This window comes from Oratosquilla oratoria, chromosome 5 (genome assembly GCF_046742065.1).
Source record: "Oratosquilla oratoria isolate Oo_2021 chromosome 5, ASM4674206v1, whole genome shotgun sequence".
NCBI classification, from domain to species: Eukaryota; Metazoa; Arthropoda; class Malacostraca; order Stomatopoda; family Squillidae; genus Oratosquilla; species Oratosquilla oratoria.
The window spans coordinates 75,419,007-75,433,154 of NC_134781.1; the positions used below are offsets into that span (position 1 = coordinate 75,419,007).

Sequence of the window (14,148 nt, forward strand, 5' to 3'; positions counted from 1 at the left end):
AACATGTGATAAGAAGTTGTACGGATAAATCTGTTAGACCCTGTAGTAGGGGTTACTAGGTTGGATAGAGTGAGAAATGAGCAGGTGAGAAAGAGAGTGGGAATGGAAAAGATGACAGATAGAGTTAGTGAAAGAGTACTGAGATGGTTTGGACACATGAAAGGAATGAGTGAGGAAAGATTAGTAAAAGAGGTGTAGAAGGCAGAGGTAGAGGAAGTGAATTTGAGGAGGTGACCAAAGATGAGATGGATGGAAGGGGTGAAGAGGGTTTTGAGCAAGAGGGAAATGTCTGTTGAGCAAGGAGAGAAAAAGACAGAAGATAGGGATGAACAGAGAGTGGCTGTGTACAAATGATACAGTTATGCAAGGAAGGGGGTAGAGGGTGATTATGTGTGAATGATATTTTGAAGCAGCCTGAAGCTTCCCATCTTCTCTTTTTCTGCATGAGGGGGCAGTGAGGGTGGGTCACCAATTAAATGAAGCAGCCTTACTGTGGATGTACTGTGTCTTGCTACATTGCTTCTGACCCAGGGCAGTGGGCAGGATACAGGGATGATCCATCATCCTTGAGGACATAAGATGAGAGGGAGGAAAGAGTGATGGAGGGGAGTGGAATGGGTTTCACCTTGGTCTTTGGATCAAGTGTTGGACTTGTGATCGACAGCTATTTCCCTCTTGTAAGAGAGCTCAGAGCTCGTTTGACTGATCTATGGGTAATGCTTTGACATTACACGCACACACACACCCAACTCCCCGCCCACGAGAGTTGGAGTAACGACTTGAAGCGCAGTGATACTAAAATTATTTTCAGCCCTGGGCAGGATTCGAACCCGGACCGCCGTAGTGATAGTCTGGGACTCTACCAACCACGCCACCGAGTCGTGGAAGTAGGTATATGCCTTTGACTTGGCTTCCTCCTTATATGGGGGGAAAATCTCCTGGTATATGGATACATTATCAGAGCTAGGCACCAGTCCATTAACCATTAATTAACAAAGTTAAAAATTTCATCAATGGATTAACTTTTAATTTAACTTTGAAAATCATTAACATACTAATTAACTTCTGTTAAATTGGCAACTTCCATTAATAGTCCATTAACTACATGCATAAATTCCCTTATTTTCATATATCTAGTACAGATTCTTATGAGAATATGACAATATAATTGGATAAGTCACTGTAATGCTTTCCAGCAAAATATGTATTATTTCATAGTGAAAAAATATATACAGTCACAGAAAATGAATAAACAAAAAGAGTATAAAGATATAGCTGTCAGAGCACATGGCGTGTTTCCTTTTAGCTGATACAAGCTCACCAACAGTATATATAGTAGGTTTGACATAATAAAGTAGCTATACTAATAGGGGGGGGGCAATGGGAGTTTTAGCCAACTGCATGCTCATTTTATTGCGGATTGCATTTGTGCACATCTATGCTCCCTTTCCTTGTCCAAAAACTTCTGAGCAAAAGAAAATACAAATCCTTTGCTGCCTCTAGCCTTGGGGTCTATCACTCTGTAGTGATTTAATTTTTCTGCCTAAACATTTTTTTTCTCCAATCAATATATAGTTTGTACCCCACTTTTTTTTTTTTACCCGACAGAGAACAGTTTCTTATCTGATTTGTTACTCAAGCGACACATATTTAGATTCAAAATAAAGAAACACAATTAGTCTATTTTTATACACATAATATTAAAACCAAAAACTGAAGGTTTACTGTTAATATGGTTTTTATCATTATTTTTTTTAGTCCAGTAATAACTCAATTTCAGCCATTTTTGCATGTTACCAAGCCTTGTAAAACATGCTTATTTACACAATTTAACATGTTTCAGGGCTCAACACTTCAAACAGAATAAATAAAAAGGATAAGTTAAAAAGTCAGCTTTTATATCAGCTTATTTATAAAATACCAGGTTTAAAAAAAAATATGCATACATGGACTAACCCTTTTTCTATGTGCAGATTCACAGTGTTAACATGACATACCACAGGTACAAAAGCCAACAGTTATTGAGCATTACTTAGGTTGGAAAATATCTACACATCTTAAAAATGCAAGTTTCGTTGACTTTTACTGAGTAAAATTGAAAATGTACCCATTTTAGAATACACAGTATTGTTGAAAAGTACAAAGAAAAAACTCAATGTGAAGACCCCTAGTGAATCACATGAAATCAAGTGTTAAAAGGTTTTTATTTTGGTGGTAACTATTAAGAGTAGATGAGTGTTAAGAAAAATACCCAGGGCAGTGGGCAAGTTGCAAGGATGACCTGTCATCCAGGAGGTGCCAAGATAAGAGAGAGGGAAGAGGGTGGAGGGGGATGGAGTATGTTGGGGATGGAATGGGTGGGAGTGGTTTTTATACCTTTGTTTTTTGGCTACCTCCCTTGTATGGGGGAAAACCCTTTGGTATATGTATGTGTGAGTGTTAAGACCCTGACCAGTGTCTAAAATAGAAAAAAAAAGTGTTTATGCACAGCAGAAAAATAAACTATTTTCAGTCAGATAAGCAGGCCTATTTAGAAATTCAATGAATATCAAGACTGGTGATATTTAGTTTGCTAGGGGCCATTGCAGATCTGGGGAAAATCAACCATAAACAATATCTCCTCCTGTAATTGGTTAAGAGTTAAGACATCATAAGGCAAAACATTTTATGCAAGATAAAATTTGATTGGGTCTTGCTCTCACACAAAACTACCTTTTGTTCTGCACCCACTGGCAAAGTTGTGCTTTGAAACTGTGGGCCTTGAAACAGTGTTGTAATGTATATACATTGCATTGCCCCTAGTCTGACATCTATTATGTCATTTCAAGAATTTGAGTACATTGAAAACATGTGTTACTCAACCTCAGCAACAAGAAGTTTGAAACCCAATAGGAGGACAACTTCTTTCTTAACTCAAGGAAGAGAAGAAATTGATTTTCAGCAGCATGGGGTGCCTACCAAGTCTGTTCTAATTAAGGGGCACATGTCATATCTGAATATCAAACAGCACATGAAGAGAACGCATACTACCAAGGAAGTAAAGAAAGTAGGATCCGAAAAAGACTTGGGAGTAATTATCACAAACGACTTGTCCTATGATAAACAGATTAACAAAATTGTCAGGGAGACTTACAACTTGCTAAGATCAATAAAAGTGGCATTTGCATACTTGGACGAAGACATGATAAAAAAAATATTGGTTACATTGATAAGGCCTAGACTAGAGAATGCGGCGACATTGTGGTCCCCCAGTACCAAAAAGAATATAAAGAAAATAGAAAGAATCCAAAGAGCAGCTACAAAAATGGCACCTGCACTTGCAAACCTATCATACGAGGAGAGATTGGCTAAACTGGAGTTACCGACACTGGAGCAAAGAAGAGAGAGAGGTGACCTATTGACCATCTACAGAATCATGAAAGGCACAGAGATACTTGATAGAGAGGACTTACTTTACTGGGACAAGAGAAACACAAGAGGACCAGGAAAGAAAATAAAAAAAAACATAGCTATAGAAGAGAACTGAAGAAAAACAGTTTTCCACAAAGTTTTGGACACTTGGAACAAACTGGATAATGAAATAGTATGCACAAAAACCATTCATGAGTTTAAAAGCAAACTAGACATTGGCGAGATACAATGGCGGGACACCACGAGCATAGCTCCCCTTCCCGCAAAATACAACTAGGTAAATAGGTAAATACAGTTTGAGGAGAGGATGAAGACTGGTTCCTTTCATGGGAAAGCTAGGCTTAAGCTTACTTAGATTCAAGTAGCTACACTTCATTGAGCTCCTTTTTACTGTCATCTCCCAAGAAAGCACACCAGCAACCCACTGGGGAGTTTTTTAGCATTGCAGCTACTGCCAGGGGTGTGGCTGATTAATGGTAACTTTCATGTGTCAAGTTTCATGGTACAGAGACCTCTCATAAACAGACGTTAATCAGCTGTGTTTGTGGTGTTTTCGCTGTGTTTTCGGTGCAGTTGTTTAGTGCATGCAATCACTATGCCACCCAAAAACCACTCCAAAACACCGAAAATACCACAAACACAGCTAATTAACATCTATTAATGAGAGGTCTCACTGTATGTCATGACGTGTCACAATAACACAAAGAGACATGGGTGTGGTGCCATATGCCACATCCTAGCAAGAGCCATAACTGCCCGCCATTCTTAATGAAAATGCATATGGATAACGAATTCGACCACTATTATATTATCTTAAGCTAGATACTGAGATATAGGATGATAAACATAAGTAACTTATGATAAATGACCAGTTATAGGAATTTTTGCTGTGCAGATGGTGGAGTACATAACTAAGGCTTTCTGCCAAAGGGGTCAGAGAGCATCCAAACAACTATGGCACGTAAAAGTAGTATCCCTGTGTATATGGATAAACACTTCAATTAATTTTGATATGCAACGATTGATAAATTGTACACCTTCACACAAAAATAAAGAAGTGGATGGATTGTGTGAAGCCAGGCAAATAGAAATAGATTAGGCTTATAAATGTAACAAATTGGCACTTGTGTTGTATGCCCTCGTACAAAAGGAAAGGGACACAGGACATGGTCTCTCTGACTCCATCGCTTGTGCCCTGTTTGTACCTCTCTAACTCAGTGCAAGTTAAAATTTATATTTTTATATAGACAGAAAGGCACTGTGGGAGGTTATGCAGATATACGGGATAGGAGGAAAGCTTCTGGGAGCTGTCAAGAGTTTTTATGAGAGTAGTAGAGCTTGTGTCAGGATTGGAAATGGAGAGAGTGAGTGGTTCGAGGTAAAGGTGGGACTTCATCAAGGATGCGTTATGTCGCCCTGGCTGTTCAACTTATACATGGATGGGGTGGTGGGAGAGGTAAATGCAAGGGTGGTGGGCAAGGGATTGGAGATGGTTAAAGAAAATGGAGAAAAGTGGGAGGTGAGCTAGCTGTTGTTTGCAGACGACACTGCGCTTGTGGCAGGATCGGAGGAGGGATTGAGGAAGTTGGTGGCAGAGTTTGGGAGAGTATGTGATAGAAGAAAGCTAAAGATAAATGTGGGTAAAAGTAAGGTGATGAGATGTACAAGGGGTGAAAGTGGCGGTAGACTGGAGGTGAGCATTAAGGGAGAGCGACTGAAGGAAGTGGATAGTTTTAGATACTTGGGTGCAAATGTGGCAGGAAAAGGTGGAGTGAAGGTGGAGGTAGAATGTAGATTGAGAGAAGCGAGTAAATGCCTTGGTGGATTAAAGAGTGTAATGAGGAATAGACATTTGGGAATGGATGCTAAGAGGAGACTGTATGAAGGAGTGATTGTGCCAACAGCACTGTATGGGGCGGAAACATGGAACATAAGAGAGAAAGAGAGAAGGAGTTTGAATGTGTTTGAGATGAGGTGTCTGAGAAGTATGATGGGGGTTACTAGGCTAGAGTGAGAAATGAGGAGGTGAGGAGGAGAACAGGGGTGGAAAAGGAGCTGGGAGATAGGGTTGATGAAAGAGTATTAGGATGGTTTGGACACATGGAAAGAATGAGTGAAGAGAGACTAGTAAAAGAGGTATGGAAGGCAGATGTGGGGGGAGTGAACATGAGGGGACGTCCTAGGATGAGGTGGATGGATGGGGTGAAGGGGGCTTTGGGGAAGAGGGGAATGTCTGTTGAGGAAGGACAGGAGAGGACAGAAGATGGATGAATGGAGAATGGTTGTATATGGATGATGTTGTGGTTGCATGAGGTGGAATGGGCGGGGGGATAGGGGGTGATGTAGTATGTGTGAGCAAAATTTGACGCAGCCGGAAGGGATTTCTCCCCGTCCTCTTATTTTATGCAATGGGGGGACGGAGAGGGGGGGTCGCCGATTTAATGAAGCGGCCTTGCTGTGGATGTGCTGTGTCTTGCGACACTGCTTCTGACCCAGGGCAGTGGACAAGGTGCAGGGATGACCTGTCATCCAGGAGGTGCTCAGATAAGAGGGAGGGTGGAGGGGTGTGGAGTGTATTCAGAGATGGAATGGGTGGAAATGATTATATGCCTTTCCCTTTTTGGCTACCTCCCTTGTAAGGGGGAAAAAGCCTTGGTATATGTATGTATGTATGTATGATGTACCAGGCTACAGGATTGATAAACATGTAGTGTCACAGTGGCTGCCAACAATCTTCAGGGCCTCCTACAGATCACTCAAGAAAGAGACTTTGCACTGTTGTTGTTGTCATTCCCTAAACTGTCTGGCCAAGTAGTTCCATCTCCCTGAGGAATGCCATGGCTAGAACAGGGTTTTCCCACAAAGCCCTTATAGAGTATATGTTATGTTGTTGATGTGCATAATGGTAGACAATGCAGTCTTCCACGATGTGTTTTATAGTACGGGGTGAAGTATTACATCCTGGACAGTTATCTGCAATGCAGTCATCTAGCTGCCACTGGTAACTTAGATGGGTTGGAAGTTGGCAACACTACAGCCTGGCCTTGTAAATTCTGTTTCCTCAGGAGAGAGAGGATTCAGAGGGATGGACATCAGAGGGTCAGGCATGCAGCAATGTGTTTTCACAGACAAGATCTCTTGATTAGGGATACCAGGGCTTTAAGAAGTCATTAGAACAAATTAAGAAAGACTATATATCTAAGGGATGTAAAAAAGTACAGTTTTCCATGTAGATGCATAAATATTTGGAATAGCTTAGGTGATATGACCCAAGCTGGAACTACATAAATTCAAATAAGAATATATACTAATAACAAAATAAGAATAGGAACTGTATATGAATTTGAGGCTAGGTATGACAAATTAGTAAGAAATGGGACCCAATGAGTATTGCTCCTTTTGTATATGTATATAATTAGGAAAATACTACATAAACACTATGTTCATTTCCGAGAGACAAATGGTAGGAGACAAAATTGCCAATGTACCCTTTTTTGAGACTAAAATTCACTGATAATATTCTTGATTTTAGCAATTTAGTTCATTAGACAGACCTCTAAAAACATATCACATCTGACCTTTAGTGTAAATTATTGTGAAACTTCTCATTTGTGGCATTTGGTAAATTCTCAATAGTTTTTTCATAAATTGATAAAATATTTGACTGGTGTTTTTTATTTGTTTGATCATTATTAAATAATAATTACCGATTGCAAACATGAAGCACTTAGTCATTGAGATATATAGAGAAACAGGATAGGAAATGGTATGCATTTGTAAGGCTCAGTGGAGCTCCAGCACTTATAAAATTGGCACTGCACCTCTGACACCAACTAGCACATTTCTTCTTTTCTGGCTATTACCAGACTAGCTTATTCACTGGTAGTGGTAAATGGTGTGGTAAATGTTCAGTTGTGCACAACTACGAGATATAGCAATGGAAAATTAATTATTAATTTTGTCAATTATAATATATCAACATAATGTGCAATTTTCTTGGCGGAAATGAAAAACAAAAAAGTTGCTAAAACAGATTTCATAAGTAATGAAGTCATGCTGGATGAATGGTATGCCATGTTTGTTTTGATAGATGACGATGTCGAAGAAATGAAAGGATGATAAATTCATCTAACCTAACCTAATGTGTATTTAGTAAACCGGTACCTGTAATTCAAGGTTATCCAAATTGTCGTCGTCGTCGTCACAGATGTTGGCGGCCTGTTTAATCACTCTTTCTGATTGTGGGGTATATAGGTTTCTCATAGCTTGAAGGAATGCATGGATTTCAGCTCCATAGCATTCCTTCAAGAATATATACCTCACGAGGTACTGGCAGAAGTACCAAGGGTGTACACCAGGCCTCAACTGGACCAGGCAGACAACAAACACTTGACAAATGACAAGATGGCATCCTGATCCTATGCTAGCGACTTTGTTCGTTAGTATGTTTGCTTGTAGCAAGGTAGATTTTTTTTTTAATTTCCACCAAGAAAATCGCATATCATGTTCATGTATTATAATTTACAAAATCAATATTTAATTTTCTAATGCTATATCACATAGCTGTGCACAACTGAACATATACCCCTTATTTAATGTGTATCACTTCTCCCTTTATTCTGATTAATCTCGTATGATGATGCCTATGTATGTGTCACAATCCATAAGTAGGATATACGAGGATACCAGCATCAGCTTCCCGATTATATATATTTTGTAGTTGTAGCTGAGAGACCCCTGTGCTCTGTGAACAGACTTGATCATATTTTCTGTGATGTTTATTCAGGGTATAACAGCAGTAACTTTATATTTTGTAATGTGGGTATTGTAATGCATCATCGTACATCAGGCAACCTAATATGCATGTGAATATTTGACTCATATAGAAGAGATTAAAGAAACAAATCTCTAATGAAATCTTTAGCAATGGAATTGTCTGACATAACTTGAACCTTTGGGCAAATGTTCAGTTGTGCACAACTACGCGATATAGCAATAGAAAATTAATGATTAATTTTGTCAATTATAATGTATCAACGTAATATGCAATTTTCTTGGCAGAAATAATAATAAAAAAGTTGTTAAAACAGATTTCATAAGTAACGAAGTTGTGCCGGATGAATGGTATGTCATGTTTGTTATGATAGATGCCAATGTCAAAGAAATGAAAGGATAAATTTGTCTAACCTAACCTAACCTAATGTGTATTTACTAAATCAGTACCTGTAATTTAAGGTCATCCGGATCGTCGTCGTTGTCGTCACGGATGTTGGCGGCCTGTTCAATCCCTCTTTCTGATTGCGGGGTATATAGGTTTTTCATAGCTTGAAGGAATGCATGGATTTCAGCTCTATAGCATTCCTTCAAGAATATATACCTCACGAGGTACTGGCGGAAGTACCGAGGGCATACACCAGGCCTCAACTGGACCAGGCAGATAACACTTGACAAACGACAAAATGGCATCCCAATCCTATGCTAGCAACATTGTTCGTTAGTATATTTGCTTGTAGCAAGGTATTTTTTATTTTTATTTCCGCCAAGAAAATCGCATATTAGGTTCCTGTATTATAATTTACAAGATTAATATTTAATTTTCAAATGCTATATTGTAGGTACGCCCACAAAATTTTCAACAAAAAAAATTAACCTTTGAATTATTGTTGCATATGAAAGACAACTTTATTAGAAACAAAATGCTTTTTAAATTTTTTAAATAGCTTGAAAAATAAGGGAGATACAATTTTTTAAATTATTTTTTAGCCCGCATTTTTGGCTAGACTTTACCATAAAGTGTTAGAATTAAGGGTGGTAATTTGTAAAGATTTCGGTAAAGAAATACACATTAACTCTAAACCACTGGTCCAATTTTATTAAAATTCGGAATACTTGGGTTTTATGGATCAACAAATCACATGAGCATGTCAAAAACAATGTGAGACATCTCCATCATACCATATTTGCCTTTTCATGGCAACCATGAAGCTGTCAATGGTGGGTCTCACTAAACGCCGACCAAAACCACACAATGATGGTTTTTGCTCAAATGCATAATTTATATATAAAAAATAGCATATGGTTGCATTATTTGACCTATTTTCTTTAAAATGGGTGATTTCCATGTAAAATGATCAAAGAGAAGTTACGTTTTTATCCTCTGCAAAATTACCAACCGGCAACCAATGCCGACCAAACCCAAACAATGACGGCTTTTGCTCAAATGACAAAAACGTAACTTCTCTTTGATGATTTTACATGGAAATCACACATTTTAAAGAAAATAGGTCAAATAATGCAACCATATGCTATTTTTTATATATAAATTATGCATTTGGGCAAAAACCGTCATTGTGTGGTTTTGGTCGGCTTTGGTCGACGTTGGTCGGCAGTTGGTAATTTTGCAGAGGATAAAAACGTAACTACTCTTTGATGATTTTACATGGAAATCACACATTTTAAAGAAAATAGGTCAGATAATGCAACCATATGCTAATTTTTATTTAAAATTATACATTTGAGCAAAAGCCATCATTGTTTGGGTTTGGTCGGCGTTGGTTGCCGGTTGGTAATTTTGCAGAGGATAAAAACGTAACTTCTCTTTGATCATTTTACATGGAAATCACACATTTTAAAGAAAATAGGTCAAATAATGCAACCATATTCTATTTTTTATATTTAAATTATGCGTTTGAGCAAAAACCGTCATTGTGTGGTTTTGGTCATCAATGGTGATGTGTAAACAAAATCAAACACGAACTGGACGCATCAGATTCATGGGTGATATGCCTACATATAATGCCGCTAAGCTCAAACATCAAGTCATCAACGATTTTAAGCTTCTCATTTCCGGGAGAAAATAGGTTGATAAACTTGTTTATCTAACTTAAAATTATGTTTATTGATGCCTTACCTTAATATTTTTACTCGGAAAACTATGTTGCCGAGTTTGATAACCAAATTTTTTTAAATCGCTGAAAAATTGTTTCTATTTCAAGAATTGGGCATACACTTGCAAAACAACAAGGTAATTTGAATATCTTGCACATGCGCTGAACGCGGGAAGCATTCGAATTAAACTAAACAAAAGCTAGTGGGCCGCAACAAATGGCGATGAAAACAGTACATGGTCGACAGTGGCGCCGCGCGCGGATTCGGGCGTACCTATATATTGTGTACTTATGCACAACTGAACAAATACAAACTTTTGTCAATATCTAGTATTTCTAGCCACTAGATTTAAGGATAAGCCAGAAATTAAAATATTTAGGCTTATTGTTCTATTTGCATAAATTTGTGAAACTACATGTTTAAGGACACTATCCATGATTTATATTTTTTGTAAATTCCTTTTGATATTCTGGTAAGTGTTAGTGTGACTTACTCATCCTCTGCTCTTTTGTATAAGAGAAAGAGGTTTCATATTTTGCCATACACTAACATTAATATTGTTTAAGACAATATTCTATTGAAAGTAATTCAATTTTGAGTAAATCTTTTAAGAACAAAAATTAAGAGGGGTAAAATTTTACTTTCGACCATTGTAGGAATATAGCATTACAAAATTAAATAGTAATTTTGTAAATTAAAATGTATGAACGAAATATGCAATTTTGTGTGCGGAAATGAAAGTAAAAAAGTTGCTAAAACAGATTTCTTAAGTAACGAAGTCATGTACGACGAATGGTACGCCATGTTTGTTATGGTAGATGCCGACGTCGGAGAAATGAAAGGACGATAAATTTGTCTAAACTAACCTAACCTGTGTTTGATAAATCATTACCTGCAAATTAGATATCATCTGGCTGGTCCTCGTCGTCGTCGTCGTGAGAGATGTTGGCGGGCTTTTCAACCACTCTCTCAGCTTTTGTATGGCTATATTCCTCCAATGGCCGAAAGTAAAATTTTACCGGTTAGGTTAGGTTAGTTTAGTTTAGACAAATTTATCGTCCTTTCATTTCTCCGACGTCGGCATCTACCATAACAAACATGGCGTACCATTCGTCGAACACGACTTCGTTACTTAAGAAATCTGTTTTAGCAACTTTTTTTTATTTTCATTTCCGCACACAAAATTGCATATTACGTTCATACATTACCTTAAGAGGAAATTTTTGAATACAGGAATATAATGCTGTCATAAATTATCTTAAATTGTGAAAATCAAGTTTGCTACTTTGATGTGTTAGCAAGACTTGCAGCCCTGAGGAAACTGGCCACAGCCCAGTCCATTTTATTCAGGGTAGACATACAAGATACATTTGTTTTACCCAAATCCAAACTTCAGTTACTAGCTTTGATTCAATACTGATCTGGATCTCCATTTTAAGGTACCGGTAATTTACTAAATAAAAACTGGTTTAATATTATTTCTGCCCAAACACGCCAAGAACAGTCTATGGTAACAACTCATTTTCTTTAAAATATACTTCACGCTATCTTTTGTTATAATTAGATTATTAGACTGTTTTGAACCTTGATTCAACAGTCACTCAACAATCCAATTTTTTTTTCAGTCTTTCGACATGACAATAAATTATGTCTACTAACTCTGCTTGTGAAGTTCGAACCACATATATTTAAATTATACATACTTGAAGTCGTATTTTCTTATAATGAAGTGACTCAGACGTCCCTTTCTTCGAATTCCAAATGCTTCCTTTAACTAGAATCGACAGACGTCAACTCGACATCAGCTGATATTATTGTGTAAACAAACTGTCCTGCTATGATTAGTAACTCGCTAGGTGCTGTCCTCGAGAGGGGAGAAAGAAAATGTTTATAACCATGGAGCACCTAGCTTAATTGCACTAGTCAAAGTCTTATGTTCGAAACACCTCACCAGTATTTTAATATATTAAACTACGAATCATTTAGTCACTACTTTTGGCTGGCGTGTTATATCTGTAATTTGAGTCGCTAATTTGGACCCGAGCGCTGCTAATGAGAGGCCCATCCAGATGAGAATTATTGACAAGGGTACGTACCTTTATATGTGACTGAACACACGGTAGTGATCATAATGAGTTATTTATAGATTTCACTTGGGTCTGAAGAGTTAAACTCCCTTTTTAGCGATAACTTTATAACACATTTCAAAACAGTTCGGTCAAGGGATAACATTAGTACTCTACGCAAATGTTCGCAGTTTCGATGAATATAACTTTTATTTTGGGGGACAATGTCGCGCCAAAGTGGTAGTTTAAAGAGAGATTTAAGGAGCCAGTAGAACAGAGGGATTGCATAAATCAAAAGTAATCAGCAATCTTTTAGAAAGGGAATTAGTCTCTAATCATATAATAAGTAACTACACCATTAAATACCAAGGGTATCGGAAGCAATATGCTGGTATAGCGTAATAATTATATGGAATTACTAAGAGGATTGCAGTTAGCAGTAAGGGAATCTATATATTTCGATTGCAAAATGCAATTCTCTTCAGTAGTCTACTGAAGAGAATTGCATTTAGCAATCGAAATATATAGATTCCCTTATTCAACGCTTTCTTCCGACTGTGGTGTTACTTGTGTGAACTCCATCTGTAATATAAGATAGAATTTAGCTTTTGCTGTAACTGACGCCTTGGTCTTGACTGCTTTAAGTAGAATTCTGAAACCGTTGTACGCCTTTGGAAGATCAGGGAACTAGCCAAGTTGGAGAGGCCTTGCTGTTTCAATAACAAGGGCGGCACAGGCGTGTATAAGAATGGGCAGAGTGTACAACTCTTGAGGGGGATATTGGTCAGGGTAGGGAGGACAGTCTGGATCCTTAAACCAGAGATTACGTTTGCCAATAAGGCTTGAAACGTTGTAATGGTTTGGTTTGGTATGGACAAGCCAGGGAAATGAGACTCACAATAACACTACCACTAAGATTTAATGGTTAATATGCTCGGAGGTCACGAACGAGGACTCGTTTGGAGAATGTCCGGAGTGAAGGCCTCATCGAGCGTCGTGGCTGTGGGCGAAGGGCCACAGGAGGGAATGAGGCGACTTGCTGGGTGGAACTGGTTTCGAGGCGTCTTGCTGGAGAGAACTGGTCCCGAGGCGTCTTGCTGGGGAGAACTGGTGCTTGGAGAGAACTGCTGCTTGGAGTTGAGCCCGGGAGAGCTAGCTAGGTAAGACCACCCGCTCGCGCGAGATCGGTTTTTGTGGGAGGGGAAGAATGTCTGTAAGAAAATGAAAATATAGTAGTAGTGTATAAAAGAGGGCTTCTGCCACCGGGCGATTAAAATAAAATAAAATCAAATCAGCCATCCTGAGTCCACTGCTGAACAAAGGCCTCCTTCATAGCATTCCATGATTCACACGACCATGCCATCCTCTGCCACGTCACTTCTGCAAACTTCTCGATCCCCATCGCTCATCAGTCGTTCGCACCAACTCACCTGCCCAATTCCACTTCCTCTCTTTTACTGCCTCCATAATATATTTCACTCTAGTCTGCTCTCTCACCCAATTTGCTCTTTCGGTCTCTCAGTGTTATTCCCATCATTGATCTCTCCATTCTCCTCTATGCAGTCCTTGGCTTTGTTTCCATCGCCCTCGTCAGCTTCCAAATATCACACCCGTAAATTATTGCTGGTAGAATGCATTGATTGTAAACTTTATGTTTCAGACATAAAGGTAAAGAGCCTCTCAGGATCTTATCATACTTACCAAACTCTTTCCAACCAATTGCAATGCGTATTTTTATTTCATTATCAGGATCTTTCGTCACTTTCACCATCTAGCCTGAATA

The 14,148-nt window shown here is 38.4% G+C and overlaps 1 protein-coding gene across 2 annotated transcripts in view; it reads right to left on the reverse strand.

The window, feature by feature from the left end:
- Positions 1-12,177, reverse strand: part of Vps37B (vacuolar protein sorting 37B) — an 87,300-nt gene extending 75,123 nt beyond the window's left edge. Inside the window, exon 1 of one of the 2 annotated variants that reach the window (XM_076185434.1) lies at positions 12,003-12,177. The gene's annotated coding sequence lies outside the window, so the exon portion shown is untranslated. The remainder of the gene's footprint in view (positions 1-12,002) is intronic. The other variant, XM_076185433.1, reaches the window with a different exon arrangement.
- Between the last annotated feature and the right edge of the window lie 1,971 nt (positions 12,178-14,148).